Genomic DNA, 21795 nt, shown 5'->3' with positions numbered 1-21795 from the left:
ACTAACACCCAGGTACCTACTTAATGCTAGGTTAACAGGGACAGTAGGTGTAAGGTAACTAACACCGAGGCACCTACTTAATGATAGGTTAACAGGGACAACAGGTGTAAGGTAACTGACACCCAGGTACCTACTTAATGCTAGGTTAACAGGGACAACAGGTGTAAGGTAACTAACACCCAGGTACCTACTTACTCTCACATAAACATTACTAAGATCACTCTCACATAAACATTACTAAGATCACTCTCACATAAACATTACTAAGATCACTCTCACATAAACATTACTAAGATCACTCTTGCATAAATATTACTAAGATCACTCTCACATAAACACTACTAAGATCACTCTCACATAAACATTACTAAGATCACTTACATAAACATTACTAAGATCACTCTCACATAAACATTACTAAGATCACTTACATAAACATTACTAAGATCACTCTCACATAAACATTACTAAGATCACTCTTGCATAAACATTACTAAAATCACGCTCACGTAAACATTACTAAGATCACTCTCACATAAACATTACCAAGATCACTTACATAAACATTACTAAGATCACTCTTACATAAACATTACCAAGATCACTTACATAAACATTACTAAGATCACTCTTGCATAAACAATACTAAGATCACTTACATAAACATTACTAAGATCACTCTTACATAAACATTACTAAGATCACTCTTACATAAACATTACTAAGATCACTTACATAAACATTACTAAGATCACTTACATAAACATTACTAAGATCACTCTTACATAAACATTACTAAGATCACTTACATAAACATTACTAAGATCACTCTTACATAAACATTACTAAGATCACTTACATAAACATTACTAAGATCACTTACATAAACATTACTAAGATCACTCTTTCATAAACGTTACTAAGATCACTCTGACATAAACATTACTAAGATCACTTACATAAATATTACCAAGATCACTCTTACATAAATATTACTAAGATCACTTTTACATAAACATTACTAAGATCACTTACATAAATATTACTAAGATCACCCTTACATAAACATTACTAAGATCACTCTTACATAAATATTACTAAGATCACTCTTACATAAACATTACCAAGATCACTTACATAAATATTACTAAGATCACTCTTACATAAACATTGCTAAGATCACTCTTACATAAACATTGCTAAGATCACTTTTACATAAACATTACTAAGATCACAAACATTACTAAGATTACTCTTACATAAACATTACTAAGATCACTCTTACATAAATATTAATAAGATCACTCTTACATAAGAACATAAGAAAGGAGGAACACTGCAGCAGGCCTGTTGGCCCATACTAGGCAGGTCCTTTACAATTCATCCCACTAACAAACATTTGACCAACCCAATTTTCAATGCCACCCAAGAAACAAGCTCCGATGTGCAAGTCCCACTCAAATCCAACCCCTCCCACTCATGTACTTATCTAACCTAAATTTGAAACTACCCAAAGTCCTAGCCTCAATAACCCAACTAGGTAGACTGTTCCACTCATCAACTACCCTATTTCCAAACCAATACTTTCCTATGTCCTTTCTAAATCTAAACTTATCTAATTTAAATCCATTACTGCGGGTTCTCTCTTGGAGAGATATCCTCAAGACCTTGTTAATATCCCCTTTATTAATACCTATCTTCCACTTATACACTTCGATCAGGTCTCCCCTCATTCTTCGTCTAACAAGTGAATGTAACTTAAGAGTCTTCAATCTTTCTTCATAAGGAAGACTTCTAATGCTATGTATTAATTTAGTCATCCTACGCTGAATGTTTTCTAACGAATTTATGTCCATTCTGTAATATGGAGACCAGAATTGAGCTGCATAATCTAGATGAGGCCTTACTAATGATGTATAAAGCTGCAGTATGACGTCTGGACTTCTGTTGCTTACACTTCTTGATATAAATCCCAGTAATCTATTTGCCTTATTACGTATGCTTAGGCATTGCTGTCTTGGTTTAAGGTTGCTGCTTACCATAACCCCCAAGTCCTTTTCGCAATCTGTATGGCTAAGTTCTATATTATTTAACTTATAAGTGCTAGGGTTATGGACACTCCCGAGCTTCAGAACCTTGCATTTATCTACATTGAACTGCATCTGCCACTTTTCTGACCAAGAGTAGAGTTTGTCTAAATTCTCCTGAAGTTCCCTAACATCTACGTTTGAATCAATTATCGTACCTATCTTCGTGTCATCGGCGAATTTGCTCATATCACTAGTAATTCCTTCATCAAGATCATTGATATATATTATAAACAACAACGGGCCCAAGACTGATCCCTGTGGAACGCCACTTGTTACTGATCCCCACTCGGATTTAACCCCATTTATGGACACTCTCTGCTTCCTGTCTGTGAGCCATGATTCGATCCACGAGAGCACCCTTCCCCCAATGCCATGAGCTGCTACTTTCTTCAACAGTCTTTGGTGCGGAACTCTATCAAATGCCTTACTAAAATCTAAGTAAATCATATCAAATTCTTTATCGTGGTCAACAGTCTCAAAAGCTTTACTGAAGAAAGTTAATAAATTAGTTAGACAAGACCGGCCTCTTGTGAATCCATGCTGAGTATCATTAATCAAGCTATGCTTATCGAGATGGCTTCTTATAATTTGAGCTATAATTGACTCTAGTAATTTGCCTACAATTGACGTCAGGCTTATTGGGCGGTAATTTGACGGTAACGACTTGTCCCCTGTTTTAAAAATAGGAATTACATTAGCCATCTTCCACATATCAGACACTACACCTGTTTGAAGAGATAAATTAAAAATATTAGTTAATGGTTCACAGACTTCCATTTTGCATTCCTTTAGAACCCTTGAAAAAACCTCATCAGGACCGGGCGACTTATGCTTCAGTCTGTCTATCTGCTTCTCAACCATTTCACTAGTGACTGTGATGTTACATAATTTATCTTCTTCTGGCCCACTATAAAAATTAATTACCGGAATATTACTAGTGTCTTCCTGTGTAAAAACCGAGAGAAAATAATTATTTAAAATCGAGCACATTTCATTCTCTTTGTCAGTAAGATGCCCATAGTTATTTTTAAGGGGACCTATCTTATCTCTAACTTTTGTTCTATATACCTGGAAAAAACTTTTTGGGTTAGTTTTAGAATCCCTAGCAACTTTAATTTCATAGTCCCTTTTAGCTTTTCTTATCCCCTTTTTAATGTCCCTCTTAATGTCAATATACTGATTCATAAGATGACCCTCACCTCTTTTGATAAACATTACTAAGATCACTCTTACATAAACATTACTAAGATCACTTACATAAACATTACTAAGATCACTTTCATAAACATTACTAAGATTACTCTTATATAAACATTACTAAGATCACTTACATAAACATTACTAAGATTACTCTTACATAAACATTACTAAGATCACTTACATAAACATTACTAAGATCACTTACATAAACATTACTAAGATTACTCTTACTTAACATTACTAAGATCACTTACATAAACATTACTAAGATCACTTACATAAACATTACTAAGATTACTCTTATATAAACATTACTAAGATCACTTTCAACAAACATTGCATCACATCATAATTATAACAGGTACTGGAAATGTTCTGTGAATTTAAGATCACTGTTATAGTTTTGGGGCTAATTGTGTTTATCCCGATTGTCCCATTATACACGGAGAAGTGTATACCTGAGAGGTGTATATCTGAGAGGTGTATATCTGAGAGGTGTATACCTGAGAAGTGTATACCTGAGAGGTGTATACCTGAGAGGTGTATATCTGAGAGGTGTATACCTGAGAAGTGTATACCTGAGAGGTGTATATCTGAGAGGTGTATATCTGAGAAGTGTATACCTGAGAGGTGTATACCTGAGAGGTGTATATCTGAGAGGTGTATATCTGAGAGGTGTATACCTGAGAAGTGTATACCTGAGAGGTGTATACCTGAGAGGTGTATATCTGAGAGGTGTATACCTGAGAGGTGTATACCTGAGAGGTGTATATCTGAGAGGTGTATACCTGAGAGGTGTATACCTGAGAAGTGTATACCTGAGAGGAGTATGCCTGAGAGGTGTATATCTGAGAGGTGTATACCTGAGAGGTGTATACCTGAGAGGTGTATACCTGAGAGGTGTATATCTGAGAGGTGTATATCTGAGAAGTGTATACCTGAGAAGTGTATACCTGAGAGGTGTATACCTGAGAGGTGTATATCTGAGAGGTGTATACCTGAGAGGTGTATACCTGAGAGGTGTATACCTGAGAGGTGTATACCTGAGAGGTGTATACCTGAGAGGTGTATACCTGAGAGGTGTATGCCTGAGAGGTGTATACCTGAGAGGTGTATACCTGAGAGATGTATCCTTGAGAGGTGTATACCTGAGAGGTGTATACCTGAGAGGTTTATACCTGAGAGGTGTATACCTGAGAGGTTTATACCTGAGAGGTGTATACCTGAGAGGTGTATACCTGAGGTGTATACCTGAGAGGTGTATACCTGAGAGGTGTATACCTGAGGTGTATACCTGAGAGGTGTATACCTGAGAGGTGTATACCTGAGACGTATACCTGAGAGGTGTATGCCTGAGAGGTGTATACCTGAGAGGTGTATACCTGAGTTGTATACCTGAGAGGTGTATACCTGAGAGGTGTATGCCTGAGAGGTGTATACCTGAGAAGTGTATACCTGAGAGTTGTATACCTGAGAGGTGTATACCTGAGAGGTGTATACTTAAGAGGTGTATACCTGAGAGGTATATACCTGAGAGTTGTATACTTGAGAGGTGTATACCTGAGAGTTGTATACCTGAGAGGTGTATACCTGAGAGGTGTATACCTGAGAGGTGTATACCTGAGAGGTGTATGCCTGAGAGGTGTATACCTGAGAGGTGTATACCTGAGAGTTGTATACCTGAGAGGTGTATACCTGAGAGGTGTATACCTGAGAGTTGTATACCTGAGAGGTGTATGCCTGAGAGGTGTATACCTGAGAGGTGTATACCTGATAGTTGTATACCTGAGAGGTGTATACCTGAGAGGTGTATACTTGAGAGGTGTATACCTGAGAGGTATATACCTGAGAGTTGTATACTTGAGAGGTGTATACCTGAGAGGTGTATACCTGAGAGTTGTATACCTGAGAGGTGTATACCTGAGAGGTGTATACTTGAGAGTTGTATACGTGAGAGGTGTATACCTGAGAGGTGTGTACTTGAGAGGTGTATACTTGAGAGTTGTATACGTGAGAGGTGTATACCTGAGAGGTGTATACCTGAGAGGTGTATACCTCTCGGTGTATGCACACTGAGAGTATAATCAGTATTTTAGGTGTTATCCTTGACTGGTGGTAAACAGGTGACCTGCAGCCTTAATGACCCTCGTGTAGTGGATACACCTTAATCACATTAAACAAATAACCAAATTAAGTATTTTTTGTAATTAAATAAATAAATAAATAAATAAATATATATATATATATATATATATATATATATATATATATATATATATATATATATATATATATATATATATATATATATATATATATATATATATATATATATATAACATACTGCGTGTGAAGGCTTACTCAGCCCTGTAACAACTTCAGACAGTATTACCAAGGATGGCTCCTCCTCAGCCCTGTAACAACTTCAGACAGTATTACCAAGGCTGGCTCCTCCTCAGCCCTGTAACAACTTCAGACAGTATTACCAAGGCTGGCTCCTCCTCAGCCCTGTAACAACTTCAGACAGTATTACCAAGGCTGGCTCCACCTCAGCCCTGTAACAACTTCAGACAGTATTACCAAGGCTGGCTCCTCCTCAGCCCTGTAACAACTTCAGACAGTATTACCAAGGCTGGCTCCTCCTCAGCCCTGTAACAACTTCAGACAGTATTACCAAGGCTGGCTCCTACTCAGCCCTGTAACAACTTCAAACAGTATTACCAAGGCTGGCTCCTTCTCAGCCCTGTAACAACTTCAGACAGTATTACCAAGGCTGGCTCCTCCTCAGCCCTGTAACAACTTCAGACAGTATTACCAAGGCTGGCTCCTTCTCAGACCTGTAACAACTTCAGACAGTATTACCAAGGCTGGCTCCTCCTCAGCCCTGTAACAACTTCAGACAGTATTACCAAGGCTGGCTCCTCCTCAGCCCTGTAACAACTTCAGACAGTATTACCAAGGCTGGCTCCTCCTCAGCCCTGTAACAACTTCAGACAGTATTACCAAGGCTGGCTCCTCCTCAGCCCTGTAACAACTTCAGACAGTATTACCAAGGCTGGCTCCTCCTCAGCCCTGTAACAACTTCAGACAGTATTACCAAGGCTGGCTCCTCCTCAGCCCTGTAACAACTTCAGACAGTATTACCAAGGCTGGCTCCTCCTCAGCCCTGTAACAACTTCAGACAGTATTACCAAGGCTAGCTCCTCCTCAGCCCTGTAACAACTTCAGACAGTATTACCAAGGCTGGCTCCTCCTCAGCCCTGTAACAACTTCAGACAGTATTACCAAGGCTGGCTCCTCCTCAGCCCTGTAACAACTTCAGACAGTATTACCAAGGCTGGCTCCTCCTCAGCCCTGTAACAACTTCAGACAGTATTACCAAGGCTGGCTCCTCCTCAGCCCTGTAACAACTTCAGACAGTATTACCAAGGCTGGCTCCTCCTCAGCCCTGTAACAACTTCAGACAGTATTACCAAGGCTGGCTCCTCCTCAGCCCTGTAACAACTTCAGACAGTATTACCAAGGCTGGCTCCTCCTCAGCCCTGTAACAACTTCAGACAGTATTACCAAGGCTGGCTCCTCCTCAGCCCTGTAACAACTTCAGACAGTATTACCAAGGCTGGCTCCTCCTCAGCCCTGTAACAACTTCAGACAGTATTACCAAGGCTGGCTCCTCCTCAGCCCTGTAACAACTTCAGACAGTATTACCAAGGCTGGCTCCTCCTCAGCCCTGTAACAACTTCAGACAGTATTACCAAGGCTGGCTCCTCCTCAGCCCTGTAACAACTTCAGACAGTATTACCAAGGCTGGCTCCTCCTCAGCCCTGTAACAACTTCAGACAGTATTACCAAGGATGGCTCCTCCTCAGCCCTGTAACAACTTCAGACAGTATTACCAAGGCTGGCTCCTCCTCAGCCCTGTAACAACTTCAGACAGTATTACCAAGGCTGGCTCCTCCTCAGCCCTGTAATAACTTCAGACAGTATTACCAAGGCTGGCTCCTACTCAGCCCTGTAACAACTTCAGACAGTATTACCAAGGCTGGCTCCTTCTCAGCCCTGTAACAACTTCAGACAGTATTACCAAGGCTGGCTCCTCCTCAGCCCTGTAACAACTTCAGACAGTATTACCAAGGCTGGCTCCTACTCAGCCCTGTAACAACTTCAAACAGTATTACCAAGGCTGGCTCCTTCTCAGCCCTGTAACAACTTCAGACAGTATTACCAAGGCTGGCTCCTCCTCAGCCCTGTAACAACTTCAGACAGTATTACCAAGGCTGGCTCCTTCTCAGACCTGTAACAACTTCAGACAGTATTACCAAGGCTGGCTCCTCCTCAGCCCTGTAACAACTTCAGACAGTATTACCAAGGCTGGCTCCTCCTCAGCCCTGTAACAACTTCAGACAGTATTACCAAGGCTGGCTCCTCCTCAGCCCTGTAACAACTTCAGACAGTATTACCAAGGCTGGCTCCTCCTCAGCCCTGTAACAACTTCAGACAGTATTACCAAGGCTGGCTCCTCCTCAGCCCTGTAACAACTTCAGACAGTATTACCAAGGCTGGCTCCACCTCAGCCCTGTAACAACTTCAGACAGTATTACCAAGGCTGGCTCCTCCTCAGCCCTGTAACAACTTCAGACAGTATTACCAAGGCTGGCTCCTCCTCAGCCCTGTAACAACTTCAGACAGTATTACCAAGGCTGGCTCCTCCTCAGCCCTGTAACAACTTCAGACAGTATTACCAAGGATGGCTCCTCCTCAGCCCTGTAACAACTTCAGACAGTATTACCAAGGCTGGCTCCTCCTCAGCCCTGTAACAACTTCAGACAGTATTACCAAGGCTGGCTCCTACTCAGCCCTGTAACAACTTCAGACAGTATTACCAAGGCTGGCTCCTACTCAGCCCTGTAACAACTTCAGACAGTATTACCAAGGCTGGCTCCTTCTCAGCCCTGTAACAACTTCAGACAGTATTACCAAGGCTGGCTCCTCCTCAGCCCTGTAACAACTTCAGACAGTATTACCAAGGCTGGCTCCTTCTCAGACCTGTAACAACTTCAGACAGTATTACCAAGGCTGGCTCCTCCTCAGCCCTGTAACAACTTCAGACAGTATTACCAAGGCTGGCTCCTCCTCAGCCCTGTAACAACTTCAGACAGTATTACCAAGGCTGGCTCCTCCTCAGCCCTGTAACAACTTCAGACAGTATTACCAAGGATGGCTCCTCCTCAGCCCTGTAACAACTTCAGACAGTATTACCAAGGCTGGCTCCTCCTCAGCCCTGTAACAACTTCAGACAGTATTACCAAGGCTGGCTCCTCCTCAGCCCTGTAACAACTTCAGACAGTATTACCAAGGCTGGCTCCTACTCAGCCCTGTAACAACTTCAGACAGTATTACCAAGGCTGGCTCCTTCTCAGCCCTGTAACAACTTCAGACAGTATTACCAAGGCTGGCTCCTCCTCAGCCCTGTAACAACTTCAGACAGTATTACCAAGGCTGGCTCCTTCTCAGACCTGTAACAACTTCAGACAGTATTACCAAGGCTGGCTCCTCCTCAGCCCTGTAACAACTTCAGACAGTATTACCAAGGCTGGCTCCTCCTCAGCCCTGTAACAACTTCAGACAGTATTACCAAGGCTGGCTCCTCCTCAGCCCTGTAACAACTTCAGACAGTATTACCAAGGCTGGCTCCTCCTCAGCCCTGTAACAACTTCAGACAGTATTACCAAGGCTGGCTCCTCCTCAGCCCTGTAACAACTTCAGACAGTATTACCAAGGCTGGCTCCTCCTCAGCCCTGTAACAACTTCAGACAGTATTACCAAGGCTGGCTCCTCCTCAGCCCTGTAACAACTTCAGACAGTATTACCAAGGCTGGCTCCTACTCAGCCCTGTAACAACTTCAAACAGTATTACCAAGGCTGGCTCCTTCTCAGCCCTGTAACAACTTCAGACAGTATTACCAAGGCTGGCTCCTACTCAGCCCTGTAACAACTTCAGACAGTATTACCAAGGCTGGCTCCTACTCAGCCCTGTAACAACTTCAGACAGTATTACCAAGGCTGGCTCCTTCTCAGCCCTGTAACAACTTCAGACAGTATTACCAAGGCTGGCTCCTCCTCAGCCCTGTAACAACTTCAGACAGTATTACCAAGGCTGGCTCCTCCTCAGCCCTGTAACAACTTCAGACAGTATTACCATGGCTGGCTCCTCCTCAGCCCTGTAACAACTTCAGACAGTATTACCATGGCTGGCTCCTCCTCAGCCCTGTAACAACTTCAGACAGTATTACCAAGGCTGGCTCCTCCTCAGCCCTGTAACAACTTCAGACAGTATTACCATGGCTGGCTCCTCCTCAGCCCTGTAACAACTTCAGACAGTATTACCAAGGCTGGCTCCTCCTCAGCCCTGTAACAACTTCAGACAGTATTACCAAGGCTGGCTCCTCCTCAGCCCTGTAACAACTTCAGACAGTATTACCAAGGCTGGCTCCTCCTCAGCCCTGTAACAACTTCAGACAGTATTACCAAGGCTGGCTCCTCCTCAGCCCTGTAACAACTTCAGACAGTATTACCATGGCTGGCTCCTCCTCAGCCCTGTAACAACTTCAGACAGTATTACCAAGGCTGGCTCCTCCTCAGCCCTGTAACAACTTCAGACAGTATTACCAAGGCTGGCTCCTCCTCAGCCCTGTAACAACTTCAGACAGTATTACCAAGGCTGGCTCCTCCTCAGCCCTGTAACAACTTCAGACAGTATTACCAAGGCTGGCTCCTCCTCAGCCCTGTAACAACTTCAGACAGTATTACCAAGGCTGGCTCCTCCTCAGCCCTGTAACAACTTCAGACAGTATTACCAAGGCTGGCTCCTCCTCAGCCCTGTAACAACTTCAGACAGTATTACCAAGGCTGGCTCCTCCTCAGCCCTGTAACAACTTCAGACAGTATTACCAAGGCTGGCTCCTCCTCAGCCCTGTAACAACTTCAGACAGTATTACCAAGGCTGGCTCCTTCTCAGCCCTGTAACAACTTCAGACAGTATTACCAAGGCTGGCTCCTTCTCAGCCCTGTAACAACTTCAGACAGTATTACCAAGGCTGGCTCCTCCTCAGCCCTGTAACAACTTCAGACAGTATTACCATGGCTGGCTCCTCCTCAGCCCTGTAACAACTTCAGACAGTATTACCAAGGCTGGCTCCTCCTCAGCCCTGTAACAACTTCAGACAGTATTACCATGGCTGGCTCCACCTCAGCCCTGTAACAACTTCAGACAGTATTACCAAGGCTAGCTCCTCCTCAGCCCTGTAACAACTTCAGACAGTATTACCAAGGCTGGCTCCTCCTCAGCCCTGTAACAACTTCAGACAGTATTACCAAGGCTGGCTCCTCCTCAGCCCTGTAACAACTTCAGACAGTATTACCAAGGCTGGCTCCTCCTCAGCCCTGTAACAACTTCAGACAGTATTACCAAGGCTGGCTCCTCCTCAGCCCTGTAACAACTTCAGACAGTATTACCAAGGCTAGCTCCTCCTCAGCCCTGTAACAACTTCAGACAGTATTACCAAGGCTGGCTCCTCCTCAGCCCTGTAACAACTTCAGACAGTATTACCAAGGCTGGCTCCTCCTCAGCCCTGTAACAACTTCAGACAGTATTACCAAGGCTAGCTCCTCCTCAGCCCTGTAACAACTTCAGACAGTATTACCAAGGCTGGCTCCTCCTCAGCCCTGTAACAACTTCAGACAGTATTACCAAGGCTGGCTCCTCCTCAGTCCTGTAACAACTTCAGACAGTATTACCAAGGCTGGCTCCTCCTCAGCCCTGTAACAACTTCAGACAGTATTACCAAGGCTGGCTCCTCCTCAGCCCTGTAACAACTTCAGACAGTATTACCAAGGCTAGCTCCTCCTCAGCCCTGTAACAACTTCAGACAGTATTACCAAGGCTGGCTCCTCCTCAGCCCTGTAACAACTTCAGACAGTATTACCAAGGCTGGCTCCTCCTCAGCCCTGTAACAACTTCAGACAGTATTACCAAGGCTGGCTCCTCCTCAGCCCTGTAACAACTTCAGACAGTATTACCAAGGCTGGCTCCTCCTCAGCCCTGTAACAACTTCAGACAGTATTACCAAGGCTGGCTCCTCCTCAGCCCTGTAACAACTTCAGACAGTATTACCAAGGCTGGCTCCTACTCAGCCCTGTAACAACTTCAGACAGTATTACCAAGGCTAGCTCCTCCTCAGCCCTGTAACAACTTCAGACAGTATTACCAAGGCTGGCTCCTCCTCAGCCCTGTAACAACTTCAGACAGTATTACCATGGCTGGCTCCTCCTCTGGAAAATTAATGAATAGAATAAGAAATAATTCACAGAGATAAACACTTTATTATTTAGTAATGAAAAGATAAAACATTGACACATTAATGTGTTCTACTTGACACAAAAATGAAAAGGAAAAATGGCATTTGAATTCAACGCTAATATGTACAGTTATACTGGGGTGTCTGGTGGAGGTTGACACCGTATTGTAGAAATTGTAGCTGTTACTGATGATGTGCGGGGGGGGGGGTCACAGGTGTTGGTGACAACCCAACGACTAGTTCTTCACAGAGTCTATAGCCTTGAATAGTCAGTCCAGATGATAGGAACGTAGGTTGTTTACCACTGCGGAGATGAGGGGTAGTTGTCTACGGTTGACTACAATTAATCAGGTTGTTAGTTAGTTAGTTTAATATGTTTATTATGCACCCCATACCCATCCTGTGGGCGGTAGTCAAAAGATTACAGAGGTACATAATTGGTCCAGGGACTGGACTCCAAAGTTTTGATAGCTGAGCAAGTTACAGAGGTAATGAACTCACAATTTACAAAGGTAATGAACTCACAATTTACAAAGGTAATGAACTCACAGGTAGGTAGATCAAAAAGTGACGTCTCAGGAACTGTGTGCAGTCCGTCTCCTTCAACACGTTTCTTTGGTTGGCAGATGACCCGAGCTGTCATTCCAAGCTAGAAAGAGACAAAGGTTACCCACTGCTTAAGAAATCTCTCTCCATAATAAGTACAATACCCAAAAGAAGTGGTGATTATCTAAAAGCATAACATGGAACTTAACAATGAAAGGACTAAGTTTATTATTGGTCAAAAGTGAAGCTTTCAACCAATATATCCACTAGAATAGGAGCAGAGGTTTTTACTTGCAGTTGTGCTGGGAGCTGTGAGTCAAGTGATTACTGTTTGGTCGGAGCCCCACACGTCACCTTCCGTGTGGAGAAAAGGATGGGGGAGGGGATAGCGGGAGCTAGACTGACCCTACCTTTACTACCTTAACAAGCAGCCGGCAATCAAACTCTCGTCACCATTTACTCGCTTGCTACTCCTATCTGCTGAACTTTTTCCTCACACTGCGATTAGCCGGGGATTGAACCCGAGATATTTTAACGAGCCTCCTGGTAGGCATGCTAAAATGCTCGACACCATAGACCACTGCGCCAGCTTACTTCGAAGGTTAGATGTCCAGGTACTGAACATGCCACTCCTAACGCCATCACTTTCCTGGTCGTGTATTGCTACACGAACTAACGCCATCACATTCCTGGTCGTATATTGCTACACGAACTAACGCCATCACATTCCTGGTCGTGTATTGCTACACGAACTAACGCCATCACATTCCTGGTCGTATACTGCTACACGAACTAACGCCATCACATTCCTGGTCGTATATTGCTACACGAACTAACGCCATCACATTCCTGGTCGTGTATTGCTACACGAACTAACGCCATCACATTCCTGGTCGTGTATTGCTACACGAACTAACGCCATCACATTCCTGGTCGTGTATTGCTACACGAACTAACGCCATCACTTTCCTGGTCGTGTATTGCTACACGAACTAACGCCATCACATTCCTGGTCGTATATTGCTACACGAACTAACGCCATCACATTCCTGGTCGTATATTGCTACACGAACTAACGCCATCACATTCCTGGTCGTATATTGCTACACGAACTAACGCCATCACATTCCTGGTCGTATATTGCTACACGAACTAACGCCATCACATTCCTGGTCGTATATTGCTACACGAACTAACGCCATCACATTCCTGGTCGTGTATTGCTACACAAACTAACGCCATCACATTCCTGGTCGTGTATTTCTACACGAACTAACGCCATCACATTTTTGACATTTAATAACCATTACTTGTCTAATTACCTTTACCTGTTTTAATACCACATTTACTATCTGTCTACCATCTTACTATCATATTATAACCAAGACATTACCATTGTTATTTTTTTACTATTATTCTTTTGGTACTTTAATTGTGAATTTTATTTTGTCAATTTAAATCTAGTTATAATCTTGATCTTGTCAACAACCTATACCAGACTCTAGTGCAATTGCAAGTACCATTTCAAATTGTATTTTTATATTATAAGTTTATATTATAATTCCTACCATCTGTCCATTTAACTTTGCTTACCATTACTTAATTTTAGTCCCTTATATATTTTCTCCTTTATTTTAGCTTTATATAACTATCCTACTTTATATATTCACAATTGTTAAAATAATCAAGGTGCTATTCTTAGGTGCTAAAGTAGAATAAGTTCACAATTTTGCCATTATATTCCAAAGCTCATTTATTTGATTACCACTTTATTGTTCACCACAAACTATATTAGTCCCTTTTATATTATAATTTTATACTATAATTCTAACTTTAAAAAATTACCTTTATAGTACTACCTACTACCATATTCCCAAGCTCCACTATTTGATCATCACTTTATTTGTATTAGTCCCTTAGCTCATTATTTTACATTTGTTAAATAATCCAGGTGCTATTTTTTAGCTTAAGACTATTTACTTTGTTTTATACTTAATTCAAACTATAGATTCACTACAAATCTTATGATAACAAGCATTGATCCTGATACCAACCTCTTATTTAATGACTTAAATGAATCAAACAGTTACTGTAATTACTACACTGCAGAACAATCAAAGGCACTTATCAGTGCCAACAACAACATAACTATCTTTAACTACAATATCAGATCTTTAAGCAAGCATTACGATGACCTCATAGCATTACTAAATTCCTTACATGCCAATATGTCCATCATTACACTAACTGAAACCTGGCTAAAGCCTGATAGTACAGATGTCTATGCCATTCCTGGTTACACAGCCATACACAACTGTAGGCCAGACCAACAAGGGGGTGGCACAGCTGTATACTACTCAGACCAACTAGAATGTATCACTAATACTTGCACAAGGGATGAACATGGGGAATATATAATAGCCAAATTCAAATCCAAATACCTACAAAAACCTCTCACATTGATAAACATCTACAGAGTTCCACAGTCAAACATTAGCCAATTTAGTCAAAACCTAGGAAGTATGATAACTGATGCACGCATGAACAAAGATCACTTACTACTCTCAGGTGACTTCAATATAAATCTCCTGCAAGACCAGGACCCACACGTTACTGAATTCACAAACACAATGAGTAACTGTATGTTACTACCAACAGTAACAAAACCTACAAGAGTTACAGAGACTAGTGTTTCCCTACTTGACCACATCTGGACCAACACCATATCCCCTTTAAAATCAGGCATAATTACAGATAATACCACAGACCACTACCCGACTTTCCTCATAACAACTCTTGGTAAATTACCCCAAGACACTACTAAAGTCACCTTCAGACTTCACAATGAGGCAGCCATTAATAACTTCACAACAGCAGTAACAAACATTGACTGGCACACTTAGCTAGAAATCTATACAGATATTGACGAATGTATTAATAATTTTCTAAAAAAGACCCAATACCTCTATAACAAGCACTGCCCTAAAAAAACTAAACAGATGACAGCTAAGAGACTGAACAGTCCCTGGCTAACACCCAGCATTCTCAAATCCATAAATACAAAACACCAATATGAAAAACAGTACAGAATGGGTCACATAACCAGAGACCAAACAAAACGTTACTCGTCAATCCTAACCAGCCTGATAAGAAGGGCAAAAAAATTGTATTATGAGAACAGATTATCCAACTTACGAGGTGATATAAAAAAGACCTGGAAAACCCTATCAGAAATTCTAGGAACAAAAAAGATATCGCGAAATAGTGAAATAAAATTAGCAAAATCAGATGAACCCCAACTCCCACCAACAGAAACAGCAAATAGACTCAATGGCTTCTTCTCCACTATAGGACAAAACCTTGCCAATAAAATCCCAAGCTCAGATACCCCACCAAATGACTACCTCACCGGCAACTACCCGAACACACTGTTCCTAGCTCCGACTAACCCATACGAAGTCTCCCTTATTATCAACACACTAAAAAACAAGGCAGGAGATTTAAATACCTTACCACCCTTTATATACAAAAAAGTGTCACAAGTGCTATCACCAATCATTGCAACACTCTTTAACAAATCCATTGAATCCTCCACCTTCCCTACAGTACTCAAAATAGCAAGGGTCACCCCGATCCACAAAGGAGGAGACCAAACAGAGTTGAATAACTATAGGCCAATATCCAACTTACACCCTCTCTCAAAAATCTTCGAAAAATTAATTCATAAACGAATCTACTCCTACCTTATCTCCCAAAACATACTCAACCCCTGCCAATTTGGATTCAGGCCTAATAAAAATACTAATGATGCTATTATACACATGCTAGAACATGTATACACTGCAATAGAGAAAAAAGAAGTCCCACTGGGGATCTTCATTGACTTACGTAAAGCTTTTGATACAGTTGACCATGACTTGCTCCACGTAAAATTGTCACACTATGGTATAAGAGGGCACTCCCTCAACTACCTCAAGTCATACCTCGGCAACAGAAGCCGATATGTGTATGCAAATGGGGCAAACTCCTCTGCACAACCAATTACAGTTGGTGTCCCACAGGGAAGTGTCCTTGGCCCTCTTCTCTTTCTCCTATACATAAATGACCTTCCAAATGCTTCGCAATTACTCAAACCCACACTATTTGCAGATGACACTACATACGTCTTCTCCCACCCGAGCCCAGTCACGCTAGCAAATACTGTAAATACCGAATTACAGAAAATATCTACCTGGATGAGAACTAACAAACTTACACTAAACATTAACAAAACCTACTTCATTCAGTTTGGTAACAGAGCTACAGATGTCCCTCTTAACATAATGATAAACGGATCACCTATCACAAAGCTAACAGAGGGAAAATTCTTAAAAATCCACCTTGATAATAGACTCAAATTTCATACACATATACAACAAATTTCTAAGAAAATTTCCAAGACTGTAGGCATACTATCGAAGATACGGTACTATGTTCCACAGTCAGCCCTCCTGGCCCTATATATCACATTCCTGGTCGTATATTGCTACACGAACTAACGCCATCACATTCCTGGTCGTATATTGCTACACGAACTAACGCCATCACATTCCTGGTCGTGTATTGCTACACGAACTAACGCCATCACATTCCTGGTCGTATATTGCTACACGAACTAACGCCATCACATTCCTGGTCGTGTATTGCTACACGAACTAACGCCATCACATTCCTGGTCGTGTATTGCTACACGAACTAACGCCATCACATTCCTGGTCGTATATTGCTACACGAACTAACGCCATCACATTCCTGGTCGTATATTGCTACACGAACTAACGCCATCACATTCCTGGTCGTGTATTGCTACACGAACTAACGCCATCACATTCCTGGTCGTATATTGCTACACGAACTAACGCCATCACATTCCTGGTCGTGTATTGCTACACGAACTAACGCCATCACATTCCTGGTCGTGTATTGCTACACGAACTAACGCCATCACATTCCTGGTCGTGTATTGCTACACGAACTAACGCCATCACATTCCTGGTCGTGTATTGCTACACGAACTAACGCCATCACATTCCTGGTCGTGTATTGCTACACGAACTAACGCCATCACATTCCTGGTCGTATATTGCTACACGAACTAACGCCATCACATTCCTGGTCGTGTATTGCTACACGAACTAACGCCATCACATTCCTGGTCGTGTATTGCTACACGAACTAACGCCATCACATTCCTGGTCGTGTATTGCTACACGAACTAACGCCATCACATTCCTGGTCGTGTATTGCTACACGAACTAACGCCATCACATTCCTGGTCGTATATTGCTACACGAACTAACGCCATCACATTCCTGGTCGTATATTGCTACACGAACTAACGCCATCACATTCCTGGTCGTGTATTGCTACACGAACTAACGCCATCACATTCCTGGTCGTGTATTGCTACACGAACTAACGCCATCACATTCCTGGTCGTATATTGCTACACGAACTAACGCCATCACATTCCTGGTCGTCGTATTGCTACACGAACTAACGCCATCACATTCCTGGTCGTGTATTGCTACACGAACTAACGCCATCACATTCCTGGTCGTGTCTACACGAACTAACGCCATCACATTCCTGGTCGTGTATTGCTACACGAACTAACGCCATCACATTCCTGGTCGTGTATTGCTACACGAACTAACGCCATCACATTCCTGGTCGTGTATTGCTACACGAACTAACGCCATCACATTCCTGGTCGTATATTGCTACACGAACTAACGCCATCACATTCCTGGTCGTGTATTGCTACACGAACTAACGCCATCACATTCCTGGTCGTATATTGCTACACGAACTAACGCCATCACATTCCTGGTCGTGTATTGCTACACGAACTAACGCCATCACATTCCTGGTCGTGTATTGCTACACGAACTAACGCCATCACATTCCTGGTCGTATATTGCTACACGAACTAACACCATCACATTCCTGGTCGTATTGCTACACGAACTAACGCCATCACATTCCTGGTCGTGTATTGTAACGCCATCACATTCCTGGTCGTGCTACACGAACTAATGCCATCACATTCCTGGTCGTGTATTGCTACACGAACTAACGCCATCACATTCCTGGTCGTGGTCGTATATTGCTACACGAACTAACGCCATCACATTCCTGGTCGTATATTGCTACACGAACTAACGCCATCACATTCCTGGTCGTGTATTGCTACACGAACTAACGCCATCACATTCCTGGTCGTATATTGCTACACGAACTAACGCCATCACATTCCTGGTCGTATATTGCTACACGAACTAACGCCATCACATTCCTGGTCGTATATTGCTACACGAACTAACGCCATCACATTCCTGGTCGTATATTGCTACACGAACTAACGCCATCACATTCCTGGTCGTATATTGCTACACGAACTAACGCCATCACATTCCTGGTCGTATATTGCTACACGAACTAACGCCATCACATTCCTGGTCGTGTATTGCTACACGAACTAACGCCATCACATTCCTGGTCGTATATTGCTACACGAACTAACGCCATCACATTCCTGGTCGTGTATTGCTACACGAACTAACGCCATCACATTCCTGGTCGTGTATTGCTACACGAACTAACGCCATCACATTCCTGGTCGAACTAACGCCATCACATTATTGCTACACGAACTAACGCCATCACATTCCTGGTCGTGTATTGCTACACGAACTAACGCCATCACATATTGCTACACGAACTAACGCCATCACATTCCTGTATATTGTCGTGCCATATTGCTACACGAACTAACGCCATCACATTCCTGGTCGTATATTGCTACACGAACTAACGCCATCACATTCCTGGTCGTATATTGCTACACGAACTAACGCCATCACATTCCTGGTTGTATATTGCTACACGAACTAACGCCATCACATTCCTGGTCGTAACGCCATATTGCTACACGAACTAACGCCATCACATTCCTGGTCGCCATCACATATTGCTACACGAACTAACGCCATCACATTCCTGGTCGTATATTGCTACACGAACTAACGCCATCACATTCCTGGTCGTGTATTGCTACACGAACTAACGCCATCACATTCCTGGTCGTGTATTGCTACACGAACTAACGCCATCACATTCCTGGTCGTATATTGCTACACGAACTAACGCCATCACATTCCTGGTCGTGTATTGCTACACGAACTAACGCCATCACATTCCTGGTCGTATATTGCTACACGAACTAACGCCATCACATTCCTGGTCGTGTATTGCTACACGAACTAACGCCATCACATTCCTGGTCGTATATTGCTACACGAACTAACGCCATCACATTCCTGGTCGTATATTGCTACACGAACTAACGCCATCACATTCCTGGTCGTATATTGCTACACGAACTAACGCCATCACATTCCTGGTCGTATATTGCTACACGAACTAACGCCATCACATTCCTGGTCGTATATTGCTACACGAACTAACGCCATCACATTCCTGGTCGTATATTGCTACACGAACTAACGCCATCACATTCCTGGTCGTATATTGCTACACGAACTAACGCCATCACATTCCTGGTCGTATATTGCTACACGAACTAACGCCATCACATTCCTGGTCGTATATTGCTACACGAACTAACGCCATCACATTCCTGCTACACGTCGCCATCACATTCCTGGTCGTGTATTGCTACACGAACTAACGCCATCACATTCCTGGTCGTATATTGCTACACGAACTAACGCCATCACATTCCTGGTCGTGTATTGCTACACGAACTAACGCCATCACATTCCTGGTCGTATATTGCTACACGAACTAACGCCATCACATTCCTGGTCGATATTGCTACACGAACTAACGCCATCACATTCCTTCGTGTATTGCTACACGAACTAACGCCATCACATTCTGGTCGTATTGCTACACGAACTAACGTCATCACATTCCTGGTCGTATATTGCTACACGAACTAACGCCATCACATTCCTGGTCGTATATTGCTACACGAACTAACGCCATCACATTCCTGGTCGTATATTGCTACACGAACTAACGCCATCACATTCCTGGTGTATTGCTACACGAACTAACGCCATCACATTCCTGGTCGTATATTGCTACACGAACTAACGCCATCACATTCCTGGTCGTATATTGCTACACGAACTAACGCCATCACATTCCTGGTCGTATATTGCTACACGAACTAACGCCATCACATTCCTGGTCGTATATTGCTACACGAACTAACGCCATCACATTCCTGGTCGTAACGCCATATTGCTACACGAACTAACACCATCACATTCCTGGTCGTATATTGCTACACGAACTAACGCCATCACATTCCTGGTCGTGTATTGCTACACGAACTAACGCCATCACATTCCTGGTCGTATATTGCTACACGAACTAACGCCATCACATTCCTGGTCGTATATTGCTACACGAACTAACGACATCAGATTCCTGGTCGTATTGCTATTGCTACACGAACTAACGAACTAATACCATCACATTCCTGGTCGTGTATTGCTACACGAACTAACGCCATCACATTCCTGGTCGTATATTGCTACACGAACTAACGCCATCACATTCCTGGTCGTATATTGCTACACGAACTAACGCCATCACATTCCTGGTCGTATATTGCTACACGAACTAACGCCATCACATTCCTGGTCGTATATTGCTACACGAACTAACGCCATCACATTCCTGGTCGTGTATTGCTACACGAACTAACGCCATCACATTCCTGGTCGTATATTGCTACACGAACTAACGCCATCACATTCCTGGTCGTATATTGCTACACGAACTAACGCCATCACATTCCTGGTCGTATATTGCTACACGAACTAATGCCATCACATTCCTGGTCGTATATTGCTACACGAACTAATACCATCACATTCCTGGTCGTGTATTGCTACACGAACTAACGCCATCACATTCCTGGTCGTATATTGCTACACGAACTAACGCCATCACATTCCTGGTCGTATATTGCTACACGAACTAACGCCATCACATTCCTGGTCGTGTATTGCTACACGAACTAACGCCATCACATTCCTGGTCGTATATTGCTACACGAACTAACGCCATCACATTCCTGGTCGTGTATTGCTACACGAACTAACGCCATCACATTCCTGGTCGTGTATTGCTACACGAACTAACGCCATCACATTCCTGGTCGTATATTGCTACACGAACTAACGCCATCACATTCCTGGTCGTATATTGCTACACGAACTAACGCCATCACATTCCTGGTCGTATATTGCTACACGAACTAACGCCATCACATTCCTGGTCGTATATTGCTACACGAACTAACGCCATCACATTCCTGGTCGTATATTGCTACACGAACTAACGCCATCACATTCCTGGTCGTGTATTGCTACACGAACTAACGCCATCACATTCCTGGTCGTATATTGCTACACGAACTAACGCCATCACATTCCTGGTCGTGTATTGCTACACGAACTAACGCCATCACATTCCTGGTCGTATATTGCTACACGAACTAACGCCATCACATTCCTGGTCGT

At 42.9% G+C, this 21795-nt stretch overlaps 1 protein-coding gene across 2 annotated transcripts in view; it reads right to left on the bottom strand.

Annotated features, from left to right (window-relative positions):
* The window catches only part of LOC128699873 (protein O-mannosyl-transferase TMTC1), a 158785-nt gene that overhangs the window by 99473 nt on the left and 37517 nt on the right, over positions 1-21795 (bottom strand). The gene's annotated exons all lie outside the window — the stretch shown is intronic.

Source organism: Cherax quadricarinatus, chromosome 81 (assembly GCF_038502225.1).
Source record: "Cherax quadricarinatus isolate ZL_2023a chromosome 81, ASM3850222v1, whole genome shotgun sequence".
NCBI lineage: Eukaryota > Metazoa > Arthropoda > Malacostraca > Decapoda > Parastacidae > Cherax > Cherax quadricarinatus.
This window is presented reverse-complemented; position numbering and strand designations above follow the sequence as displayed.